The following is a 21,808-nucleotide window of genomic DNA, read 5'->3' as shown; positions in this document are numbered from 1 at the left end:
TCCAACTTCAACTGAAGATTTTCTTTTTCCTTATAACCCTGCTGCTGGAGTCAAATTTCGGCTTCCTCACCTCATGAAGCATACAATCAATCAATAGTATTTGAGAGTTGACCGGATGCAAAACACTGGACTAAGCTTTGACTTCTTTGTTTATGATCTTGTCTGGCCACTTGATGTTAAGGAAGGTCATAGAGGTGATGTTGATGGCCCTAGAAGTTGGATGTGACTTCTGTGGCAAGAAGGTCAGGCACAACAATTGCCCTATTTACCTGCTGTCACATTCCAACCACATCCAGAAACTGCCAAAACACACCAAGACAGATAAGGACCCTAGTTTTAAATATAGCCAAGGAACCACGTATTTCTTCTAGCCCTGACAACTCGGTCAATCGGTGGTATTTATTGAGCACTTACTGTGTGCAGAGCAAGGGACGAGGCACTTGGGAAAAACAACAGAGTTGATAAATGCAATTCCCGCCCACAAGAAGTTACAGTCTACAGGGAGAGACAGATGATAAAATAAATTAGGGATGGGGACATAGTGGAGTATAAGAATATTTACATTAGTATCGGAAGGGCTGGGGTGAGTATCACAGTGTTTAACTCATTCCAATACCTAACCTTCATTAGCTTCAAGAGGTTTTTCTAAATCCCTAAATTTTTTGTTTTAAGTACAGTACAGGTAGAGAACAGCTGAGTGGCAACTATCTAACCTGGGGGTCTGATTGGATACACAATCAGGACTGGGGAAGGGGAAGAATTTCCTCTTTATTTCCAGGTGGAACCACATATCATAGTTTTGTATTTTTTTAGGCTGCATTACTTCACTACCTTGCATTTACCCTGATTACACTTCATTTACTTTATTTCCGATCACGTCTCCCACTGGTGATCGTCATTCTGAATTCTAATTCCAGTTTGCTACCTCCTGCCAAGATAGATACTAGCCCTTCTATCTTCAAATCATCTGGGAACTTAATGGATCTTCTGTATTTCACTTTCTAAATCATTCCATCTTTACTGCTTCATCCGAATGAACAGAAATCGAATATGAATTTACTCTATAATGGAAAGTCTTCTGAAACATATAGCCTTTCTGCTTGTCCAACAATGTTTTTTAGTTTCTATATTTTATGAGATTTAGAAATGTCACTTTGTAAAAACAATTACTTCTAATGTAGATACATTTAGTAAATAAAGAGGTCAATTTTAAAATGAGACCGTGTATCATCTTTGCCATGAGTAAAAACATTTAGGTGTTCAAAATTTATGGAATATCTCAAATGTGCCACTGACCCCACACAAAAGAATTAGCACAAATTTTTCTTCATTGCTTTCTATAAAAATGTCAACATCCCTCACTGCAAGAAGACTTCCTGGAAATGCCAATTCCTGTGACCAAATACAAGTTGATACTCCTTAACTTTAATTATGGAACATCTAATCCTAGCTGGTTGAACTCTGATTTTGATAGGAGCTCACTTTAGCTTTTCATCTTTAGACACTTTTTACTGTAACAAGACAGTAGAAAAATATCATCATCATATTATTTCAACTATTTCAACTATTTCAAGTTATAGCTTGAAATAAGCCTGGAAATAACTTGAACACTGCAATGAGGGCCAAATTTTTCTAGAAATTCTGCACAAGATTTTTGTATCAAAAATCCAAGCATTCCCAGCATAAAGGAACTGGGTTCTAATCCCAGCTCTGTTATTTGCCTGCTGTATGACTTTGGGCAAGTCATTCAGCTTCTCTGTGCCTCAATTACCTCATCTGTAAAATGGGGATTAAGACTGTGAGCCCCATGTGAGACATGGACTGTGTCCAACCTCATTATCTTGTATCAATTCCAACAGTTAGTACAATGCCTGGCACACGTATTTAGCAAATACCATTAAATAAAATAAGGACGCAATTTAACCAGACATAGACCCAAATGAACAAAATCTCCATGAAGATTTTTTTAAATGAGCTGGTAGAACTAAACATGTCTTAGTTTTCACATATCATCAATATATTCTGTCCTGTCAAAAATGATAACAGAAATCTGGGTTTCTACCTCTCAGTGAAGCATCTCAAAGCCCCAAATTCTGTAGTTCTTAATTTTAAATCTATGAATGGCTGTTGCCTGCAAGATTCTTCCATTGTTGCCTTACCAGCTGCATCTGAGTTCCTTCAGAATCTGGGAAGGTGACACACAAAGCCATATTTTCTAAGTCCTTACATTAAAAATTAATTATACCAAGAGGGGAGATAGTTTTTGACAGTTGCCATGCTTAGTTTTACAGACAAATGGCATTGTTAAATCTATTTGGCAATCACTTTGACTAGCTGTGAGGCAGAAACGGCTCTTACAATTTCAAGTCCATTTCACTTTAAAATGTCCATTTACTAGGCTTAAAAGGAATAAAAAATCATCTCTAAATCACTAGTTGCAATTTCAGTGGAAGATAATTTTGTAAATATTGCCATCTGATATAAAAATCCTGCAATTGCAACAAAAGACAATGACAAGAAAGATTTGAAAGGTTCTGATAAAAGAAGAGAAAGCCTGTGAACAGGGAAGTATGATAGCTAGTTAATGGATTGTATCCGTTCATTCATTCATTCATTCAATAGTATTTATTGAGCGCTTACTATGTGCAGAGCACTGTACTAAGCGCTTGGGATGAACAAGTCGACAACAGATAGAGACAGTCCCTGCCGTTTGACGGGCTTACAGTCTAATCGGGGGAGATGGACAGACAAGAACAATGGCAATAAATAGCGTCGAGGGGAAGAACATCTCGTAAAAACAATGGCAACTAAATAGAATCAAGGCGATGTACAATTCATTAACAAAATAAATAGGGTAATGAAAATATATACAGTTGGGCGGACGAGTACAGTGCTGTGGGGATGGGAAGGGAGAGGGGGAGGAACAGAGGGAAAAGGGGAAAATGAGGCTTTAGCTGCGGAGAGGTAAAGGGGGGATGGCAGAGGGAGTAGAGGGGGAAGAGGAGCTCAGTCTGGGAACGCCTCTTGGAGGAGGTGATTTTTAAGTAAGGTTTTGAAGAGGGAAAGAGAATCAGTTTGGCGGAGGTGAGGAGGGAGGGCGTTCCAGGACCGCGGGAGGACGTGTCCCAGGGGTCGACGGCGGGATAGGCGAGACCGAGGGACGGTGAGGAGGTGGGCGGCAGAGGAGCGGAGCGTGCGGGGTGGGTGGTAGAAAGAGGGAAGGGAGGAGAGGTAGGAAGGGGCAAGGTGATGGAGAGCCTTGAAGCCTAGAGTGAGGAGTTTTTGTTTGGAGCGGAGGTTGATAGGCAACCACTGGAGTTGTTTAAGAAGGGGAGTGACACGCCCAGATCGTTTCTGCAGGAAGATGAGCCGGGCAGCGGAGTGAAGAATAGACCGGAGCGGGGCGAGAGAGGAGGAAGGGAGGTCAGAGAGGAGGCTGACACAGTAGTCTAGCCGGGATATAACGAGAGCCTGTAGCAGTAAGGTAGCCGTTTGGGTGGAGAGGAAAGGGCGGATCTTGGCGATATTGTAGAGGTGAAACCGGCGGGTCTTGGTAACGGATAGGATGCGTGGGGTGAACGAGAGAGACGAGTCAAGGATGACACCGAGATTGCGGGCCTGCGGGACGGGAAGGATGGTCGTGCCATCCACGGTGATAGAGAAGTCTGGGAGAGGACCAGGTTTGGGAGGGAAGATGAGGAGCTCAGTCTTGCTCATGTTGAGTTTTAGGTGGCGGGCAGACATCCAGGTGGAGACGTCCTGGAGGCAGGAGGAGATGCGAGCCTGAAGGGAGGCTCCGTTAAGTGCTTACTAAGCACTAAGCAGTAAGTATCCGTTAAGTGCTTACTAAGCAGAATCTGTTTTCAAATCCAATCTCTATCCCAAAAGATACTCAAAATATAATAATAATAGTAACTGTGGCATTTGTTAAGGGTTACTGAGTACCAAGCACTGGTTTAAGCACTGGGGTAGAGGTAGAATAATTACGTTACTCTCAGTATAAGGGAAAGGGTCAACTAGTGTTTAATCCCCATTTTATGGATGAGGAAAATGAAGCACAGAGAAGTGAAGTGACCTGCCCAGGATCACACAGAAGATAAGTGGCAGAGCTGGGATCACAACACAGGGCTTTGGAGTCAGGGCTCATGAGTTCGAATCCCAGCTCTGCCACTTGTCCGCTGTGTGACTGTGGGCATGTCACTTAACTTCTGTGTGCCTCAGTTCCCTCATCTGTAAAATGGGGATTAAGACTGTGAGCCCCACGTGGGACAACCTGATTCCCCTATGTCTACCCCAGTGCTTAGAACAGTGCTCGGCACATAGTAAGCGCTTAACAAATACCAACATTATTATTATTATTAACTTGACTCTCTTGACTCCCAGTCTTGCACTCCATCTACTAGGCCAAGCTGCTTCCCTAATTTTTGTTGCTCTTTCCTCTCCCAATCTCCAATGACTTTCTGAAACTTCCAGGATAATAATAATGATAATAATTGTGGTATTTCCTAAGCACTAATTATGTTCCAGGCATTGTACTAAGCATTGAACTGACTTGCTCTTTTTGTTTTTCCTCCCTCTCAGCCCCCTAGCATTTATGACTTATTTACATATCTGTAATTTATTTATTTATATTAAAGTCTGTCTCCCCCCAACCTGTAAACTCATTGTGGGCAGGGAATGTGTCTGTTTATTGCTGTACTGTACTCTTCCAGTCCAGTGCTCTGCACATAGTAAGTGCTCAATAAATATGATTGAAAGAATGAATGCTGTGTGACCTGGGGTGTCACAACTTTTCTGAACTTCAGTTACCTCATCTCTAAAATGAGGATTAGTACCTCCTCCCTCCTATTTAGACTGTGAGCCTCATGTGGGACAACCTGATTAACTTGAATCCATCCCAGTGCTTAGTACAGTGTCTGGCACATAGTAAGCGCTTAACAAGTACTGTTAAAAAAATAAAATGCCCCCTGGGGCTGTAGGTGTGCCTGCCAGTGCCAATGAGCTACTGTCTTCCCCCTTATCTGCCCTCTTTCCTTCCCTTAATAGACCAGCCACTGTGAAACGGTGTGGTTACAAACTAATAACAACAAACACCTAGGATGTGAGGGTGGGGAGACAGGGTAGGAGCAATAATAGTAGTAATAACTGGTAATGGGAAATGTTTACTATGCACCAAGCACTGCGCAAACCACTGAGGTAGATATGATATAAACATTTCTGATACAGTGTCTGTACCCGAGGCTCAGCCTAAGGGAGATGGAGAACTGGCATTTCATCCCTTTTTTACAGATGAAGAAACAGTGGCAGAGAGAAGCGGCTGGCTCAAGGTCAAACGGCAGGTAAGTAGTGGAGCTGGGATTAGAACCCAGGTCCTCTGACTCCCAGTCCTGTAGTCTTTCCACTAGCCACATGGATTGTGGTTTTCATGAGAGATGCCAATAAAATCTTGATTAAAATCATACTCAAATCTAGACTCTCTCTAGACTGTAAACTTGTGTAGGCAAGGAATGTGTCTACTAACTCTGTTACACTGTACTCTTCCAAGCACTTAGTACAGTGTTCTGCACACAGTAAGTGCTCAAATAGGATTGATTGATCAATCATTCAATAAAATGGGAAAGTTAAGAGCTGGTGTGGATTCAGGAGGCAGAATGAGCTCAGTTGCAGATATGCTGAATTTGAGGGGCTGCTGGCTAGAAAGATGTACAAATAGAAATGTCCTGCAGGTAAATGGGAATCAAAGACTAAATAGCTGGAGTGGGGTTGGGGTGGATTTGGTAGAAATCTTTCCTAGAAAGAGGTAGATATGAGAATCATCCATAGCAGAACCCAGAGAGAATGAGCTCACAAATAGTGGGTGTCAACAGAGAAGAGGAAGGAGCCCAGAAAAAAGTCTGGTGGGCTTTTGAGGTCGAGGAAACTGAGAATATCGGCAAGCAAGGTGGGGGTAGAACCAGGTGAGACTGTTTCAGCAAAGCCAAGATCAGTTAGTGCTTCATAGCAGGATTAGGAATAGTATTTATTAAATCCCCACTGTGTGCAGAGCACTGTACTAAGTGCTGGGAGCACTCAACAGTGTCAAAGGTGGCCAAGAAGTCAAGACCTATTGTAAATCTGGATTGCAAACAATCAATTGTAATTATGGAGTGTTTACCTTGTGCAGGGCACCGTACTAAAGGCTTGGGAGAGTACGACACAACAGTATGACAGACAAATTCCCTGCCCACGATGAGCTTGCAGTTTAGAAGGGGAGGCAGACATTAATATAAATAAATTACGGATATTACGTACGTGCTGGGGGGTAGGAGGTGAATAAAAAAGGGAGCATCAGTGAAATACAGGACATTTTCCCAGGCTTATTTCATTATCTCTGTTGGAAAATGCACCACATGCAATAAGAATTCATAGTAAATTCTCAAGAGATTATCGCTGTGAATTAGCAGGATGAAAAGAAATCCCTCCTTTGGGCTTTACCCACTCAATATATTCTCTAATGTCAGCTGCATGTGGTTGGTACCCAGTGAAGAAGCTCAAAACAAGCGGGGATCAGGAATAAATGAGTTGCTCTGATATTTTTTAGCCACTCTTTATTAATTCAGAACAAACACACTTGGATATTAAAATAAGTGGCAAGATGTTACTATGAAGGGGGCATATTTATCTATCAGGGTAATGAAATAGGGCACTGTGAAAAAAAGCTCTTGTTTATGAAAGCCTCACTCTTAATAGCACCATTTGAAATAAGGAACATATTTGTCCACTTGAATTTACATTTTTTGCATTTATTATATGATCCCTCACAGACGTATTTCATTATGATGGCTTGCAAATTGATATGAAAGGGGGCATCAGCCATGTGTTGGAGTTTCGTGAGCTGGGCTTTTATATTAATCTACTCTTAATGCTTTGTTTACTGTTTTTTAATAAATGGTTATTTTCTGCTATTTGAATATGGAAAATTACACTGCCATTAGTTCAGGATAAAAGACATTGCATAATGAAGCCTTGCTTCACAGAAATGCTCAAGCAAAGGGTGGATTTATCCACTTGAAAAAGTCTTCCACCTTTTCTTCTGAATGTCAGGAGGAGACAAAGCCTTCTTCCTCTTCCTCTGTGGACCTGACCTCGGCTGCTAAATTTGGCACTGAATTCAGTCATCGCCAACAAACGCGTGAGGGTCCAGCCTGGGTGAGCAAACACTCTTGTTGTGGGAGTTCCCCAGCATATTTCCAAATCCTGAGCCTTATGAAGACAGATTTGCCTAACCTGAACATATGCCAAACTCACTTCAGGCCTCACCTCAGGAAAAGAAAGGCTTAGAGTAAATGACCTTTAGCTGGATGACCCTATTTTTATGGTATTTGTTAGCACATGGTACAGCATTCGGCACCTAGTAAGTGCCTAACAAAAATCACAACTATTATTATTATTGCCACAATTATTGTAACAGATGACTCTACCATTGTACACTTTTTCCCCTTCACTTTTCTTTCACTGTTTGATGCTTAAACTTTTCCTTCCCATTAAGCAATCATGTTTTCCCCTTTACTTTCCTAACTTTGAACATATGAAGCTGGAAAGGAAAGACGATTAAACTAGAATTATTTATTTTGTTCTGCCTCCAGCCTTAAAACTCCCAGAAAGAGTCACAATAGAAAACCACACAAAATCCTCATGTGATCTTTAAAGGCCCCCAGATGAGTCTGCCTAATCAGGTTTCCTCTGCCCAAGTGTCAGTGCAATAAAGCTTGCAGAGGGAAATTGATTACAAATTACAACATCCACTGACCACAAAATCCCTGCATTTGTCCTTCCTATGTAGTCATCACTCAAACTACTATAGGGGCTAAATGGCCCAGTGAAAACAGCCAGATCATTTCCTCCCCCAAAGATTTCATGGTGGAGTAAGCTACAAGGAAATTGTTGAGAATATGTCTGGAAGGAATTTATAACTCTAACTCTATCATTTGTATAGTGGGGATTAAGACTGTGAGCCCCATGTGGCACATGGACTGTGACCAACATGACTAGCTTAGTATATCTAACCCTCTGCTTAGTACAGTGCCTGGCACATAGTAAGCACTTAAATACCATAAAAAAATTAGCACTGCTTTCAAAGGCATGCTTCCAACTCATCCTGCTTCAGAATGGGATTTTTTGCCAAGACTTCCACATCTCCTAAATGGGTGTTTTGGGGAAATTTGGATAGCCTGTGAAATTTAAACACATCCTGTAAAATATGGGACTACTAGTAACCTTACCCTAAATTTCAGGTCCAAATTTCCCACTGCTGGGCAGCAGTGAATGTAGAAGAGGTTTTAGAGTTGGGGCTCCATCTTAGAAAACTCCAGTCCTCCCAACAAAATAGCTTGGGAGATTAACTGTGGCACTCATGAAACACAGACTATGGGCAAAACACTGTATAAGCAATATGTATATATATAATATAAAATCACTAAACTGCTGCAAAACACAAGGGGAAGGGTTGTAAGAAAAAATGTTCATAGTGCTTATGGACTTTACTCTATGGTCCCTTAAGTGTTTTTATTATACATAAATTATTATGTGTAATTATTATACATAATTAATGACATTTTAAGCACCTACTATGTGTCAGACAATGTACTAAGCACTGAGATAGATACAAGATAATTAGTTGGACACAGTCAATGTCCCACATGGAGCTCACAGTCTAAGTAGGAGGGAGAAAGATTTAATCTCTATTTTACAGTTGATGAAACTGAGGCACAGAGAAGTTAAGTGACTCACCCAAGGTCAAACAGAAGACAAGTGGCAGAGCCAGAATTAGAACCCAGGTCCTCTCACTCCCAGGCCTGTACTATTTCCTCTAAGGCCATGCTGCTTCCATTACTCTTCACTTCAACCTTGAATAATGCATAAAATAGCATTTGATTTCTCTCCCCTAAATTATTTCCTTTACTCTTTGTGAAACTCTAATTCCACCATTACCCATGAAGCCCTTGCAATTCTCTACCTGGTGAATGTTGTTGGGTGTACTTACTACGCATAACCAATCTCCTGGAAGGTTGTTAAGTTGATGAACGAGTTACCGTTTGGAAGCACACTTCATTTTCCCAAGGACAATATAAATGTTTAGCAGTAACAAACGTAATGACATTTATTGTATGTGCAGTTTTGTTTCCTCTGCTCCATTTGATTTTAGCCTTGGCTTTATGGATCATTTTCCTTCTGACCCATCTGTGGCCATCCCCTTCAACTCCTTTTTTTATGGTATTTGTTAAGTGTTTACTATTCATTCATTCATTCACTTTTATTTATTGAGCATTTACTGTGTGCAGAGCACTGTACTGAGTGCTTGGAAAGTACAATTCAACAACAAATAGAGACAATCCCTGCCCAACAACGGGCTCACAGTCTAGCTGTACTAAGTGTTAAGGAAGATGCAATACAAGCAGATTGGACATAGTCACTGTCCCACATAGGGTTCACAGTCTTAATCTCCATTTTACAAATGAGATAACTGAGCCATAAATAAATTGAGTGACTTGCCCAAGGTCACGCAGCAGCAAATGGCGGAGCCAGGATTAGAACCAGATCCTTACATTCCCTTTTACTTTTCAACTCTATACACACACAATGTAGATTGAATTCTTTTGTGTAGGAGGGGACTCAGTAAAACTTCAGCAAAAATCATAAGTTAATTAGACAAGTGCTGAACAGGCATTAAAAACAAAAAAAGATTAATTGCTGTGACCACTAACTGAAGTTTTCTCTGAAGTGACATCTGAAATCACTAAATTGCTGCAAAACATAAGGGGAAGGGTTGTAAGAAAAAATGTTCATAGTGCTTATGGACTTCACGCTATGGTCCCTTAAAAGGGAAATTACTTTATTGATTTACTCCAATAAACACTCAGGCCATAACAAGTCTTCTTTTGTACATGTATTGTAAGGAAATGCGTCAACATTTTTACAAACGGATTCATTACTTTTCTTAATATACACTAGACTATCATCCCCGAGGACTAAAATGTACATTAAACACCACCATTTTTACTCTTCTCAAATCCCTTTTTCTTCCCTATCTCCTTTTCCTTTTTACTTCTCATAGGGAGGTCTTTAGTATATTTCTATAGTGAATCGGTTTCTAAACGATTTCCAATTTCCAGAGATATCACTTTCTATTCTTGATTCCATCAACAGCATTAACCTCTGTTATCACTGAGAAACTTGGAAAAGATAAGAATGTGTACTTTCACTGCTTAACCTAAATAGCCTGCAACCTCTCTCCTTTTCCTACTCTTCCATTCCTTTACAGTGCACTCACTTTTTCCAGATTTTTCTGGAAAAAACTGTCAACATTTCCATGAACATTTTGTTCTCTTTGCTAGACTACTTAAGTATCTATTGCAAGTTTGGCAGACACCTTGAGGACTAATATTGCTTAGTATAATACAAACACTAAGACGATTTTATCTAACTTTGCCCTGTCAGTATTCTGTCAATTTATCTATGTTTATCTGGTATTGAAACCTTAAAGCACTAAGTGTTTGAAGTGATGTTCTGGATTAGATTAACTGTTGATAAGGGAAAGAACGCTCCTTCCTAAATTCTCCCAAGTGCTTAATACAGTGCTCTAAACGCAGTAAGTGCTCAATAAATACCATCGTAAAATGCTGCTTGAATTCATCCCACTGAGAGAGAGAAGGTAAGATGGCAGTCTTGGCCTTGTCAGTACCCAGGAAATGATGAAGCCTACACCTTGCCTCACCTCCTGCCCCTTTCTCGATCCAAAGGACGGGTTGGCTTTAGACTTCTTGTCCTGCCCTCCCCCCCCATCCTACTAATCGGGATCTCAGAACATATGCATTCACAGCTATCCACTGTAGCTTGTGCATTTCAATGCACGTATTCTACTATTTCACGACTTAATGATCTTTTCATTATTTTTTCCCTTCCTGTCAGCAATTATATTTTGTGCTTATCTCCCGTTTTGATCACAAACTCCTTGAGAGCAGGGATCAAGTTTGTGACTTCTATTTTATTCTCCTAAGCACTTAGTTTAGTGATGTGGTAGTTTAGTGATGTGGTAGTTTAGTGATGTGGTATTTATTAAGCACTTACTCTGTGCCAAGTACTATATTCAACTGCTGGGGTAGATGCAATAGAAGCAGATTGGATGCAGTCCCTGTCCCACAAAGGGTTCACAGTCTAACAGGATGTGAGAACTGATAATTAATCTCCATTTTCTGATGAGGAAACTGAGACACAGGAAACCAACTCACCCAATATCACAGAGCAGGCAAGGGAGAAGCTGGGATTAAAACCTTCTGTCCTAACTCCCAAGGCCAAGCTCCATCTACTACATTACCCTGTTCTCATAGGTGCTCTATAGATACTTGGGTTATTTCATTCATTCATTCATAAATATGAATTCAACTTCCAAGTATATGGATATATAAGGATTTCTACAGTTCAGAACCTAGAATCTTATCAAAGCTCATCAGATGAGAAAGCCCCACTCAAAATCATATAAGGAAATAAGTGGGCTACCACCCAAATCATTCAACAGAAAAAACAGTAAATAGTTGTTGAACTTGTGAAATAAGGAACGAATATATATAGATATAACAGCCTGGAATGAAAACAAATTATTGACTCAAGGCCAAAAAGGAAAAAAAATACATATATCTTTATTTTCCCAGACATGAGTCCACAGGCACAAGCAACAACAACAACAAAAAAAAACCCCTCACATATCTTTCCTACTCTGGTGGGTATTCAAAGACCAAAGAACAAAAATATTGATCCACTACCCAACCAAATTACAGGTGATTCCCAGAGGGACTGCTACCTTCCTGTTTCTGGATTGTGTTTCCACAAAAACACTTCTAAACAAAATAATAGAGAATGAAACATTTGAAGTATCACGTTAACAGCCATTGGAGGTTCATAATCCCTTTGTAGTAGCTTGCTGACTCCATCTAAGACACTCTGCAGTGTAGACTCTGGAGGTCAAATGGGGCATATTTGGCTGAGTGTCAAAATTTTAGAATTTGCAAAGCCTCAAATTTGAGGGAATATTTTCTGGATCTCTGTAATCTGATCACACACATGAGAATGTTTAATTTACTAGGCGATTCTCATTTTAAGAGGCAAAAATAAATGGAAATTGCTGTCTACATGTGACATCACCCTTTCCAAGGGCAATTTTCTTTTGAAAAACTGTTTAGAACAATTCTTTTCTCCCTCCCCATCTCATCTCAGAAATACTACTGTGTGAGATATCTCTAGACTATAAACTACTTGCGGGCAAGGATTGTGTCTACCAACTCTATCGTACTGTACTCTCCCAAGTGCTTAATACAGTGTTCTGCACACAGTAAGCGCTCAATAAATACCAGTGATTGATCAAAGTTAAATAACGCTTCGTAGTTTCATAGCTGAACTGAAAGTTCTCAATTGGGGCCTATTAAAGACAGGAAGAAAGCACTAAACCCATTATCATACCCATGGCTGGAACACTTGTAAATTTCAATAGAAATTTGGCCAGTAGCCAATAACCTCAAATGCTTTACAGGTGTCAGAGAAAGGCTGACAGAAATCCAAATGTTGGGAAATATTTATTATTATTATTAATAATTATAATGATATTTCTTAAGTACTTACTATGTGCCAGGCACTATACTAAGCGCTGGGGCCGTTACAAACAAATCTGGTTGGACACAGTCCCTGTCTCATGTGGAGCTCACAGTCTTGATTCCCATTTTACAGGTGATGTAACTGAAGCATAAAGATGTGAAGTGACTTGCTCAGGGCCACACAGAAGACAAGTGGCAGAGCTGGGATTAGAACCCATGACCTTCTGACTCCCAGGCCTGTGCTCTATTCACTATGCAGTGTGGAAAGAATAGTGTACACTTCATCGAGAGCCACAGAGGTTTTTTTTTAAATGGTATTGTTAAGCAATTGCCACGTGCCAGGCACTGTACTAAGCCCTGAGCTAGATACAAGCTAATAATAATAATGGTATTTGTTAAGCACTTACTATAATAATGTTGGTATTTGTTAAGCACTTACTATGTGCAGAGCACTGTTCTAAGCGCTGGGGTAGATACAGGGTAATCAGGTTGCCCCACGTGAGGCTCACAGTCTTAATCCCAATTGTGCAGATGAGGTAACTGAGGCATCGAGAAGTTAAGTGACTTGTCCACAGTCACACAGCTGACAAGTGGCAGAGCTCACATTCGAACCCATGACCTCGGACTCCAAAGCCCGGGCTCTTTCCACTGAGCCATGTCCCCCATGTAGCTCACAGTGTTAAGCCCATTTTACACATGAGTTAACAGAGGTGCAGAGATGTGAGTTGACATGCCCAAAGTCACAGAGCAGACAAGTGGCAGAGCCAGAGTTAGAACCCAGATCTTTCGGACTCCCAGGCCTGGACTCTATCCAACAGGCCACGCTGTTTCTCTAGTGTGTATAGAAGAGGGAATGAAGAAAATGGGGGCTTCTGTCTTCATTAAAGTGCAGGCAAGGAGAATGCAGAAAGTGGGGGAGAATTTCCATTGTAAAATTGAAGTTGAGTGCATGGAGAGCAGAACATTTCCCATTACCACATGGGTAATTGGACCCAGATGATGGAGCAATCTCTGGTAATGGAAACCTTTCCAAGTGGGTGCCCCATTACACCCCAGATAATGGAAGTACAAAAATGAGGACGTACAAGTCAGAGCGTGGGTGACTGCGTGAAAAATCTCAATTTGAATGAATTTGAGGGGTGTCGGACATTTCACTAGATATAAATCATCCCCTTTCCCAATCATAAATACCTGAATCAATTTAGACATAATTTCCAATGGTTTTAGACCTTGGGACCCTAGTTCCCCACTCTGCTATAGGAAGGTCTCTCGGTGTTCCTGTCAAGCCAAACTATACACAGTGTCTCGGTCTCACCTCTCTTGATGATGACCTCTTGCTCACATTCTCCGTTTCGCCTGGAAGCCCCTCCCACGGATCACTACTCTTCAATGACCTCTGCAAGTTGCATTTCCTCCAGGAGGCCCTCCCTGATTAATCTCACATCTCCCCATGCTACAACCTCCCAAATGCCACTTCATTATTTCCGTGTGACTCGGGCACTCACATAAACCCTCCTATCCTCAGTGCACTGATGAAAGAAAAGCAGTGTGCCCTAGTGGATAGAGTACAGGCCTGGGAGTCACAAGGAGCTGGGTTCTAATCCTGGCTCCTCCACTTGACTGCTGTGTGACCTAGGACAAGTCAATTCACTTCTCTGTGCCTCAGTTACCTCATCTGTAGATGGGGATTAAGATTTTGAGCCCCATGTGGAACAGGGACTGTGTCCGACCTGATTTGCTTGTATCCACTCCAGTGCCTGGCACACTGTAAGTGTTTAACAAATACCACAATTATTATTATTACTACCTTTATATTTGATTGCTTCCCTGATAGACTGCAAACTCTTATGGGCAGGGAATCTCATCTACTATTATCTTATCTATTGTATTTTCCCAATTGTTTAGTACAGGGCTCTGCATAGAAATAGCACTCGATACATTTCAGATTCATGATCAGACTTCTATACTAATCAGCATGGATAACGTAAAAGCGCTCCTAATTTACGATTATGCCAAATACATTTTTAATAACATTAGCTCTTTAAGATTAATGAACAGTATTCAGGCAATTAAGATACTGAGTAAATGAGGGCTCCAGATGTCACAGCCATCCACACCAACTTTCAGACAGAACTATATGAATAACGTGGGAGAAGGAATAAAAGGAAGAGAAAGAAGTGAGTGCAGGTGAAGGGGACCCAGGAAGAGTACAGCTGAGAGGATGAGAAAAGAGCTTTGGGGTCAACATTAGGTGATGAGAAGAAATGGAGAGGAAGATAGAGTTAGAAAGGTGGGAGGACTTTCTGTATTATCACTAGAATGTGTGAACTAGTATTTCATGGAGAAGATGGATTACCCATCATTCCTGCTCCCTTGTCTCCCAGCAACATGAAATGTTTCCTGCAGGCTTCCTCCCATCAGAGAGAAAAAAATATTTTAAATTTAGATTTGGTTAACAGCCATCCCCTTTTAAAACTGGTACTGCTTCCAAACTTGAGGTTGAACAAAAATATAGATCTCTCCGGTGTTTTATTACAATGACTACACACCATGGCATCACATACAAAAATACTGCTCCAGGGGCTCTTTTCCCCACGATCTGAGGGAATTTCAACCGCCTGGAATTGTGGCAAGTTCAAGCAGTTAAAAACCTCGTGAATAATGAGCACAATGAAAATCCACTACAACACTGCAAACCAGGACTTCTGTTGAAGTTTAAACGAGTCTTGTGACACCTACAAGGTTTGCTGTGGAACACGCAAACTAATTCACATCTTTGAAATGAGCAAACGCATCTCCTGTGGGAGTCTAACATAGGAGGACTTAAGGCCGACAGTGCCGTACCCTGCCGTCCTCACTGACAGCAGGGGTCTGTGGTTGCTTTGGCAGTTAAAACTAGCTGATCAGTTAGCTTTCAATAACTCAAACTTTGAGAAGATGAAATTCATAAATGGTCACAACCCAAGAAGCTAAATTTAATTCTCAGCTCTGTCACGGATTGATTGTATAAACAGTGCCAAGTTATCTTACACATTTATTAAGGGCTGATTATGTGCCAAACACTGTGCTAAATGCTTGGATCAATTCAGGATGATTAGGTCAGACACGGTCTCTGGGGCTCACAACCTAACAGATAGGGAGAAAAGGTGGCTAATCCCCCTTTTACAGTTGAGGAAACTGGAGTGTGAAGATATCATCTGCTGTGTGACCTTGGGCAAGTCACTTTACTTCTCTGTGCCTCAGTTACCTCATCTGTAAAATGGGGATTGAGATCGTGAGCCCACGTGGGACAGGGACTGTGTCTGACCTGATTTGCCTGTATCCATCCCAGTGCTTAATACAGTGCCTGCCACATAGTAAGTGCTTAAGAATACCACAGTTATTATTATTGCTAATGAGTTGTCCAAGGTCAACACAGCAGGTTAATAAAAGAGCTGGGATTAGAACCCAGGTGTATTGATTGCCACACTGATTCTCTACTAGACATCACTGCCTCTTATAGGAGGATCAAAGGAGTTTTATAATTATAAATTACATTAATCTGGTATTGAGGGTGTATTTCATAGATGGAAATGAGAAACAGAACAGTTCCCAAGGCCACAAATGAATACTTGGTATTGCTACATCTCTTTCCACCTTCTTAAGTGAGTGCTTAACTAAACACTGTTGTGCTGGCAGTTATATGAGTCCTCAATAGAACATAGAACACTATGCTTCTTGGGTCGTTTGCCTTGTAGAGGTCTAATCAATCCCCACAGAAATGTTCCAGAAGCATTAGGTCATACTAATTCTAGGAAGAAATGGTTTCAGTTTTCCCACTATGAAAATATCCAAATGTATGTTTAATAATTTACAAGGCCTCGCTGGCTTATGATCTTATATCCGATTCGTCACTGCAACTGAATTACGGAGATGTGAAAATGGTCTCTTGACAATCATATACCACGGCCTATGGACTAGGTTCGCAGTGGCTTGCTTGCCTATGAAATGTGAATATAATTCAAGAGTTTTTCCCTCCCTCACTGGGGCCCGTTTCATTTATTTGAAAGCCAAACTGCTACTAGCAAGAAAAAAGTCAATTTGAAAGACATTTTTTCCTACAGAGGCTAAATATTAGAATCAGTGGGTCGCTACAGCTTTGAAGTTGTCCAGGAAGGATACACGACTAAATACGGGGTAATTACTATTCAATCAATTGTATTTTTTTCAATCAATCGTATTGATTGAGCACTTACTGTGGGCAGACCACTGCACTAAATGCTTGGGAGAATACAATCTAATAGAGAGTGGGTAGCCTCATTTGCTATTACCCATTTTTTCATCTCCATCCTAAGCAGTTGTGATACTGCCAGGTTTTGTCCTCAGTAGAAGGGAATGATGATATATTCAGGATTTGGGTGATTTGGACAGATGCAATGGGTACATGTGACCTGGACGAAATAGCCCAGGACTAGGAACCAGGAGGATTGGTTACTAGGCCCAGCTCAGTCAGTTGCCAGTTGAATGGCCTTGGAAATTAATGATTTTCCTTTATCTACTACAACACCTGGGGCATAGTAGTAAGTGCTTCATAAAGAGCATTATTATCATCTGTACTAAATGCTTAATGCATTGTGCTGCACATAGTAAACACTCGATAAATATGACTGAATGATCAATAGCATTAATTGAATATTTACACAGAGCACTGACACTTGGGAGCAAATGATAGAAATATCAATATCTGTTTCCCCCTCTAGACTGTAAGCTCATTGTGGGCACGGAGACCATCTGTTATACTGCTGCGCTGTACTCTTCAAAGTGCCTGGTACGGTGCCCTGCACAAAATCGGCCGCTCAATAAATGCAATCACTCAATAAAAGACAATCCCCGGACTCAAAGGGCTTTTAATCTAGTGGATTGTCCAGTCATTCATAGTGTTCAAAATTAATCAATTATCATTACCTGAGGGCTACATCTTTGAAATCCTAACTCATAAGACATGTCTAAGCACAATTTATGGGTTGCCTGCTTACTCAATAATAAAAATGACTGTGGTATTTGTTAAGCACTTAATATGTGCCAGGCACTGTTCTAAACACTGGGTAGATACAAGATCATCTGGTCCTATATGTGGCTCACAGTCTAAGTAGGAGGAAGAGCAGATATTGAATCCCCTCTGTACAGGTGATGGAACTGAGGCACAGAGAAGCTTAGTGACTTGACCAATGTCACACAGCAGGTAAGTGGCGGAGCTGGGATTAGAACCCAGTTCCTTTTGACTCCTAAACCCCAAGCTCTATCCACCAGGCCATGCTGCTTCCAATGTACTAAATGCTTAGTAAGGTGCTTTATATACAGTATGTGCTCAATAAATACCATTGACTGATGGATTAACGGATTGCACGTGTTTCCTGAAAGATTAGAAGTGGTTTTAAAAATTGGATTCAGCCGCATGACCACGTCTGCCAATATGGTGGCATAAAACAGGTTGGAGAGTTCTGTCCCTGGCCTAGAAGTACACGGTTATTGTCATGTGGTAGAATGACGTTCAAGTAAACCTAGGCAACTCATGAAAAATGATCATCCCAAATAAAGCTTCACACTTTTCCATTCCTGCTTGAACAAACCTACAATAACCAGGTGAGTTGACCCTTGAATACTTTTCACTAGTCTTTTTTAATAATGATGGCATTTAAGCACTTACTATGTGCACAGCACTGTTCTAAGCACTAGGCGCTGTTCTAAGCGTTGGAGTCAGGGCTCATGAGTTCGAATCCCAGCTCTGCCACTTGTCGGCTGTGTGACTGTGGGCAAGTCACTTAACTTCTCCGTGCCTCAGTTCCCTCATCTGTAAAATGGGGATTAAGACTGTGAGCCCCACGTGGGACAACCTGATTCCCCTATGTCTACCCCAGCGCTTAGAACAGTGCTCGGCACATAGTAAGCGCTTAACAAATACCAACATTATTATTATTATTATTGTTATATGCAGATTATGAGAGACAACTACTAACCTACATCTTTATGGGCAAGGAACACATCCCTTGCCACTGCTGAACCTTCCCAAGCCGGTGATTCCGGGCATTACCCTCAGACCCACTCAATATATACCCATTTCTACTACCATTACAACAATCTGATTTCTCAGATTTCAAAATAAGTGATCAGTCACTGATTCAGTGAGACAGCCAGCTAAATCCAAAGCATATTTCTAAAGTGTGATAAATACATAAGAGTCAGTCAATCACAATTATTGACCATTACTGTGTATGCAAAACACTGTACTAATTGCTTGGGAGAGTACAATGTAAATAGTACTCCCCCTTCTAGATTGTGAGCCCGTTGTAGGCACTATTTCTATCTGTTGCCGAATTATACTTTCCAATTCTCTGCACACAGTAAGCGCTCAGTCAATATGACTGAAGAAAAAAAAGAAGAAAATTATCAAAACTCTAGTAAGAGCCTCTTGATAGTTCATAGGCACAAAATTACATGATTTTCCCATATTCAAGCTTCCCTTAAATATTCTGAACAAAATTCCATCTCACCTATGTTCTACAATCACCTACTAGTCTTATATGAAGCAGCGTGGCTTAGTGGAAAGAGCCTGGGCTTCGGAGTCAGAGGTCATGGGTTCCACTCCCAGCTCTGCCACTTGCCAGCTGTGTGACTGTGGGCAAGTCACTTAACTTTCCCTGTGCTTCAGTTACCTCATCTGTAAAATGGGGATTAACTGTAAGCCTCACGTGGGACAATCTGATTACCCTGTATCTACCCCAGCGCTTAGAACAGTGCTCGGCACGAAGTAACCGCTTAACAAATACCAACATTATTATATGCAAATAAGCAACGCCCAAGAGTCTGGACTTGACATGGTACAGGAAGCAGGCTGCGCACGCAAGTGCTACCAAACAGCATATAAGCCAGATGATGAGTAATATTTAGGAACAGAGATATTAAATGGTATTAGAAGGGAGAGTACCTTTCCCCAACAATTGAGTTTTAACAGGTAGAAACTAGACAGACATCCAAAAATGTATTCTTTTTTCCTCATTTCTTTTTTCATTTTGCAGCAGGCATCCTCTTTAGTGCAGTGCTGTGGGAACAATTGCATCCCCTCATAAAGCAGCAATAAGTTTTCAAGGTTCAATCACTTTACTTTCTGCTTTCACTCTGCTTCTTCCCTCCACTGTTTCTCCAATTTAGCACCAGTTATGAGACTCATTTCCCCTTAGCATTTTAGGCACAGGTCTTTTGGACCCCAAACAGAGTCTGAGAGTGGGGAACAAATGACAAACTCCTAAAATGGAAAAGTTCAGTTTCATGAGAAGGGTGTGAGATAGGAGGAGACAGTGAGAAGAAGTGAGATATGAGGAGATATTAGTTAATAAGGTAAAATAATATACTGGATCCCTTATGAAACACCAGTCCACAACCTTAATTTGTGTCAGAGCTCAACTCCAACACCTTACGACATCTGAGAAGCAGCAGGGCCCAGTGGAAAAAGCACGGGCCTGGGAGTCAGAGGACTTGGGTTTTAATCTCGGCTCTTGCTGTGTGACTTTGGGCAAGTCACTTGATGTTTTTGGGCTTCAGTCCTCATCTGTAAAATGGGGATTGAGACCGTGAGCCCCACATGGGTCAGGGATTGCATCCGACCTGATTTGCTTATATCCACACCACCGCTTAGTACAGTGTTTGGCACATAGAAAGCGCTTAACATATACCACAATTGTAATTATTATTATGTCTCTCTCCCCTGTTAGAGCATAAGCTCCTAAGGGGTAGGAAATGTGAATGGGGTTTCTGTGATACTTCTGCAAGTGCTTAGAAGTGTGCATTGCACTTAGGAGGTAGAATTACTATGACTACTACTAAGATAAGTCTCCCTCCTCCTTTAGGTCTCAAGCCTCCTCCTCTCAAGTCTGCCACATCCAAGTGAAAAAACAAAGGAAGTCAACAATGGTGACTGTCGAGTCCAAGCATTGAATAGAGGCCAAATTAACACTGATTCGAATCAATAAAATCAGTACATAAAGATAACTGCCAGAGAGTGGGGAATCCTCTTGGTCACTGTCCCACGTCTCAGGGACCAACTGGCCCTGTCAGTGAAGAAAGTTCAGGAGTGCTAGACATAGCAAGAGAGAGAATACAATTACCTATTTCCACAGAGACAAGTAATTGAGATGTTTTTCACTGGCTGGAGTCCACAGAAAGAGGGGGGAAATTGGGAGGAAAGAGAGCTCGCCATCTCCCAACAGCTGAGAATCAGCAACATTTTTGTGCAGGTCAATCGTATTTACTGAACACTTACTTTGTGCAGAACACTGTACTAAGCATTTGGGAGAGTACAACAATAAACAGACACCCTGCAAGCTAAATGGAAGATCTGATCAGCTTGTGCTCAGAAAGTCACTCATACTGGGAGTCAGAGGACCTGGTTCTATTCCTGCTTCGCCACTTGCCTGCTGTGTGACCTTGGGCGAGTCACCTAACTTCTCAATGCCTCAGTTTCCTCAACTGTGAAATGAGGATTCAATACCTGTTCTCCCTTCTACTTAGACTGTGAGTCCCACTTGGGAAAGGGACTGGCCCCATTACGTTGTATCTACCGTGCTAAGGATAGTGCTTTACATGTAGTAAGCACTTAACAAGTACCATTAAAAAAAGGTCAGGACACCTGGGTTCTAATCCCTGCTCCACTTGCCTGCTGTATGGTTATAAACAGTAACATAACTTCTCTGTGCCTCAGTTTCCACATCTGTAAAATAGGGATTAAACACCTGTTCTTTCCCCCTCTTAAATCATTATCCCCATGTGGAACAGGGATTGAGCCTGATTGGACTATATCTGCCCTAATGCTTAGAACCAGGTTTTGTACATAGAAAGTGCTTAATAAATACCACTATCATCATTATTGACCAAAGAATTATTTTTCAGCACTTGATATCCTTAGTCAGTGTGTTATTTGATAAATACAGATGGAGATATTTAGATTCAAGAATTAGGCATGTACGAAGTTCTTATTCCTTCTGTGGCTTTCAGGTTCATGCCTTGCTTGGGTGATAAAGAAATGTTCAGAACTGGTGTTCATTAAGATCTCCTACATCTGAAATCATTTTTCTGACTTGCTGGCCTATAAATCTACTTCACAGTAACGAACTAAAGTTACTAAAGCGTTTAGATTAGGCGTGCTGATGAGG

General features: G+C 41.2%; 1 protein-coding gene across 1 annotated transcript in view; it reads right to left on the bottom strand.

Moving 5' to 3' along the window:
* CNTNAP2 (contactin associated protein 2) overlaps positions 1–21,808 on the bottom strand; it is a 1,271,576-nt gene that overhangs the window by 361,050 nt on the left and 888,718 nt on the right. The window lies entirely within an intron of this gene.

This window comes from Ornithorhynchus anatinus, chromosome 4 (genome assembly GCF_004115215.2).
Source record: "Ornithorhynchus anatinus isolate Pmale09 chromosome 4, mOrnAna1.pri.v4, whole genome shotgun sequence".
NCBI lineage: Eukaryota > Metazoa > Chordata > Mammalia > Monotremata > Ornithorhynchidae > Ornithorhynchus > Ornithorhynchus anatinus.
Note: the sequence above shows the minus strand (reverse complement) of the source record. Positions and strands in the feature narration are given on the sequence as shown.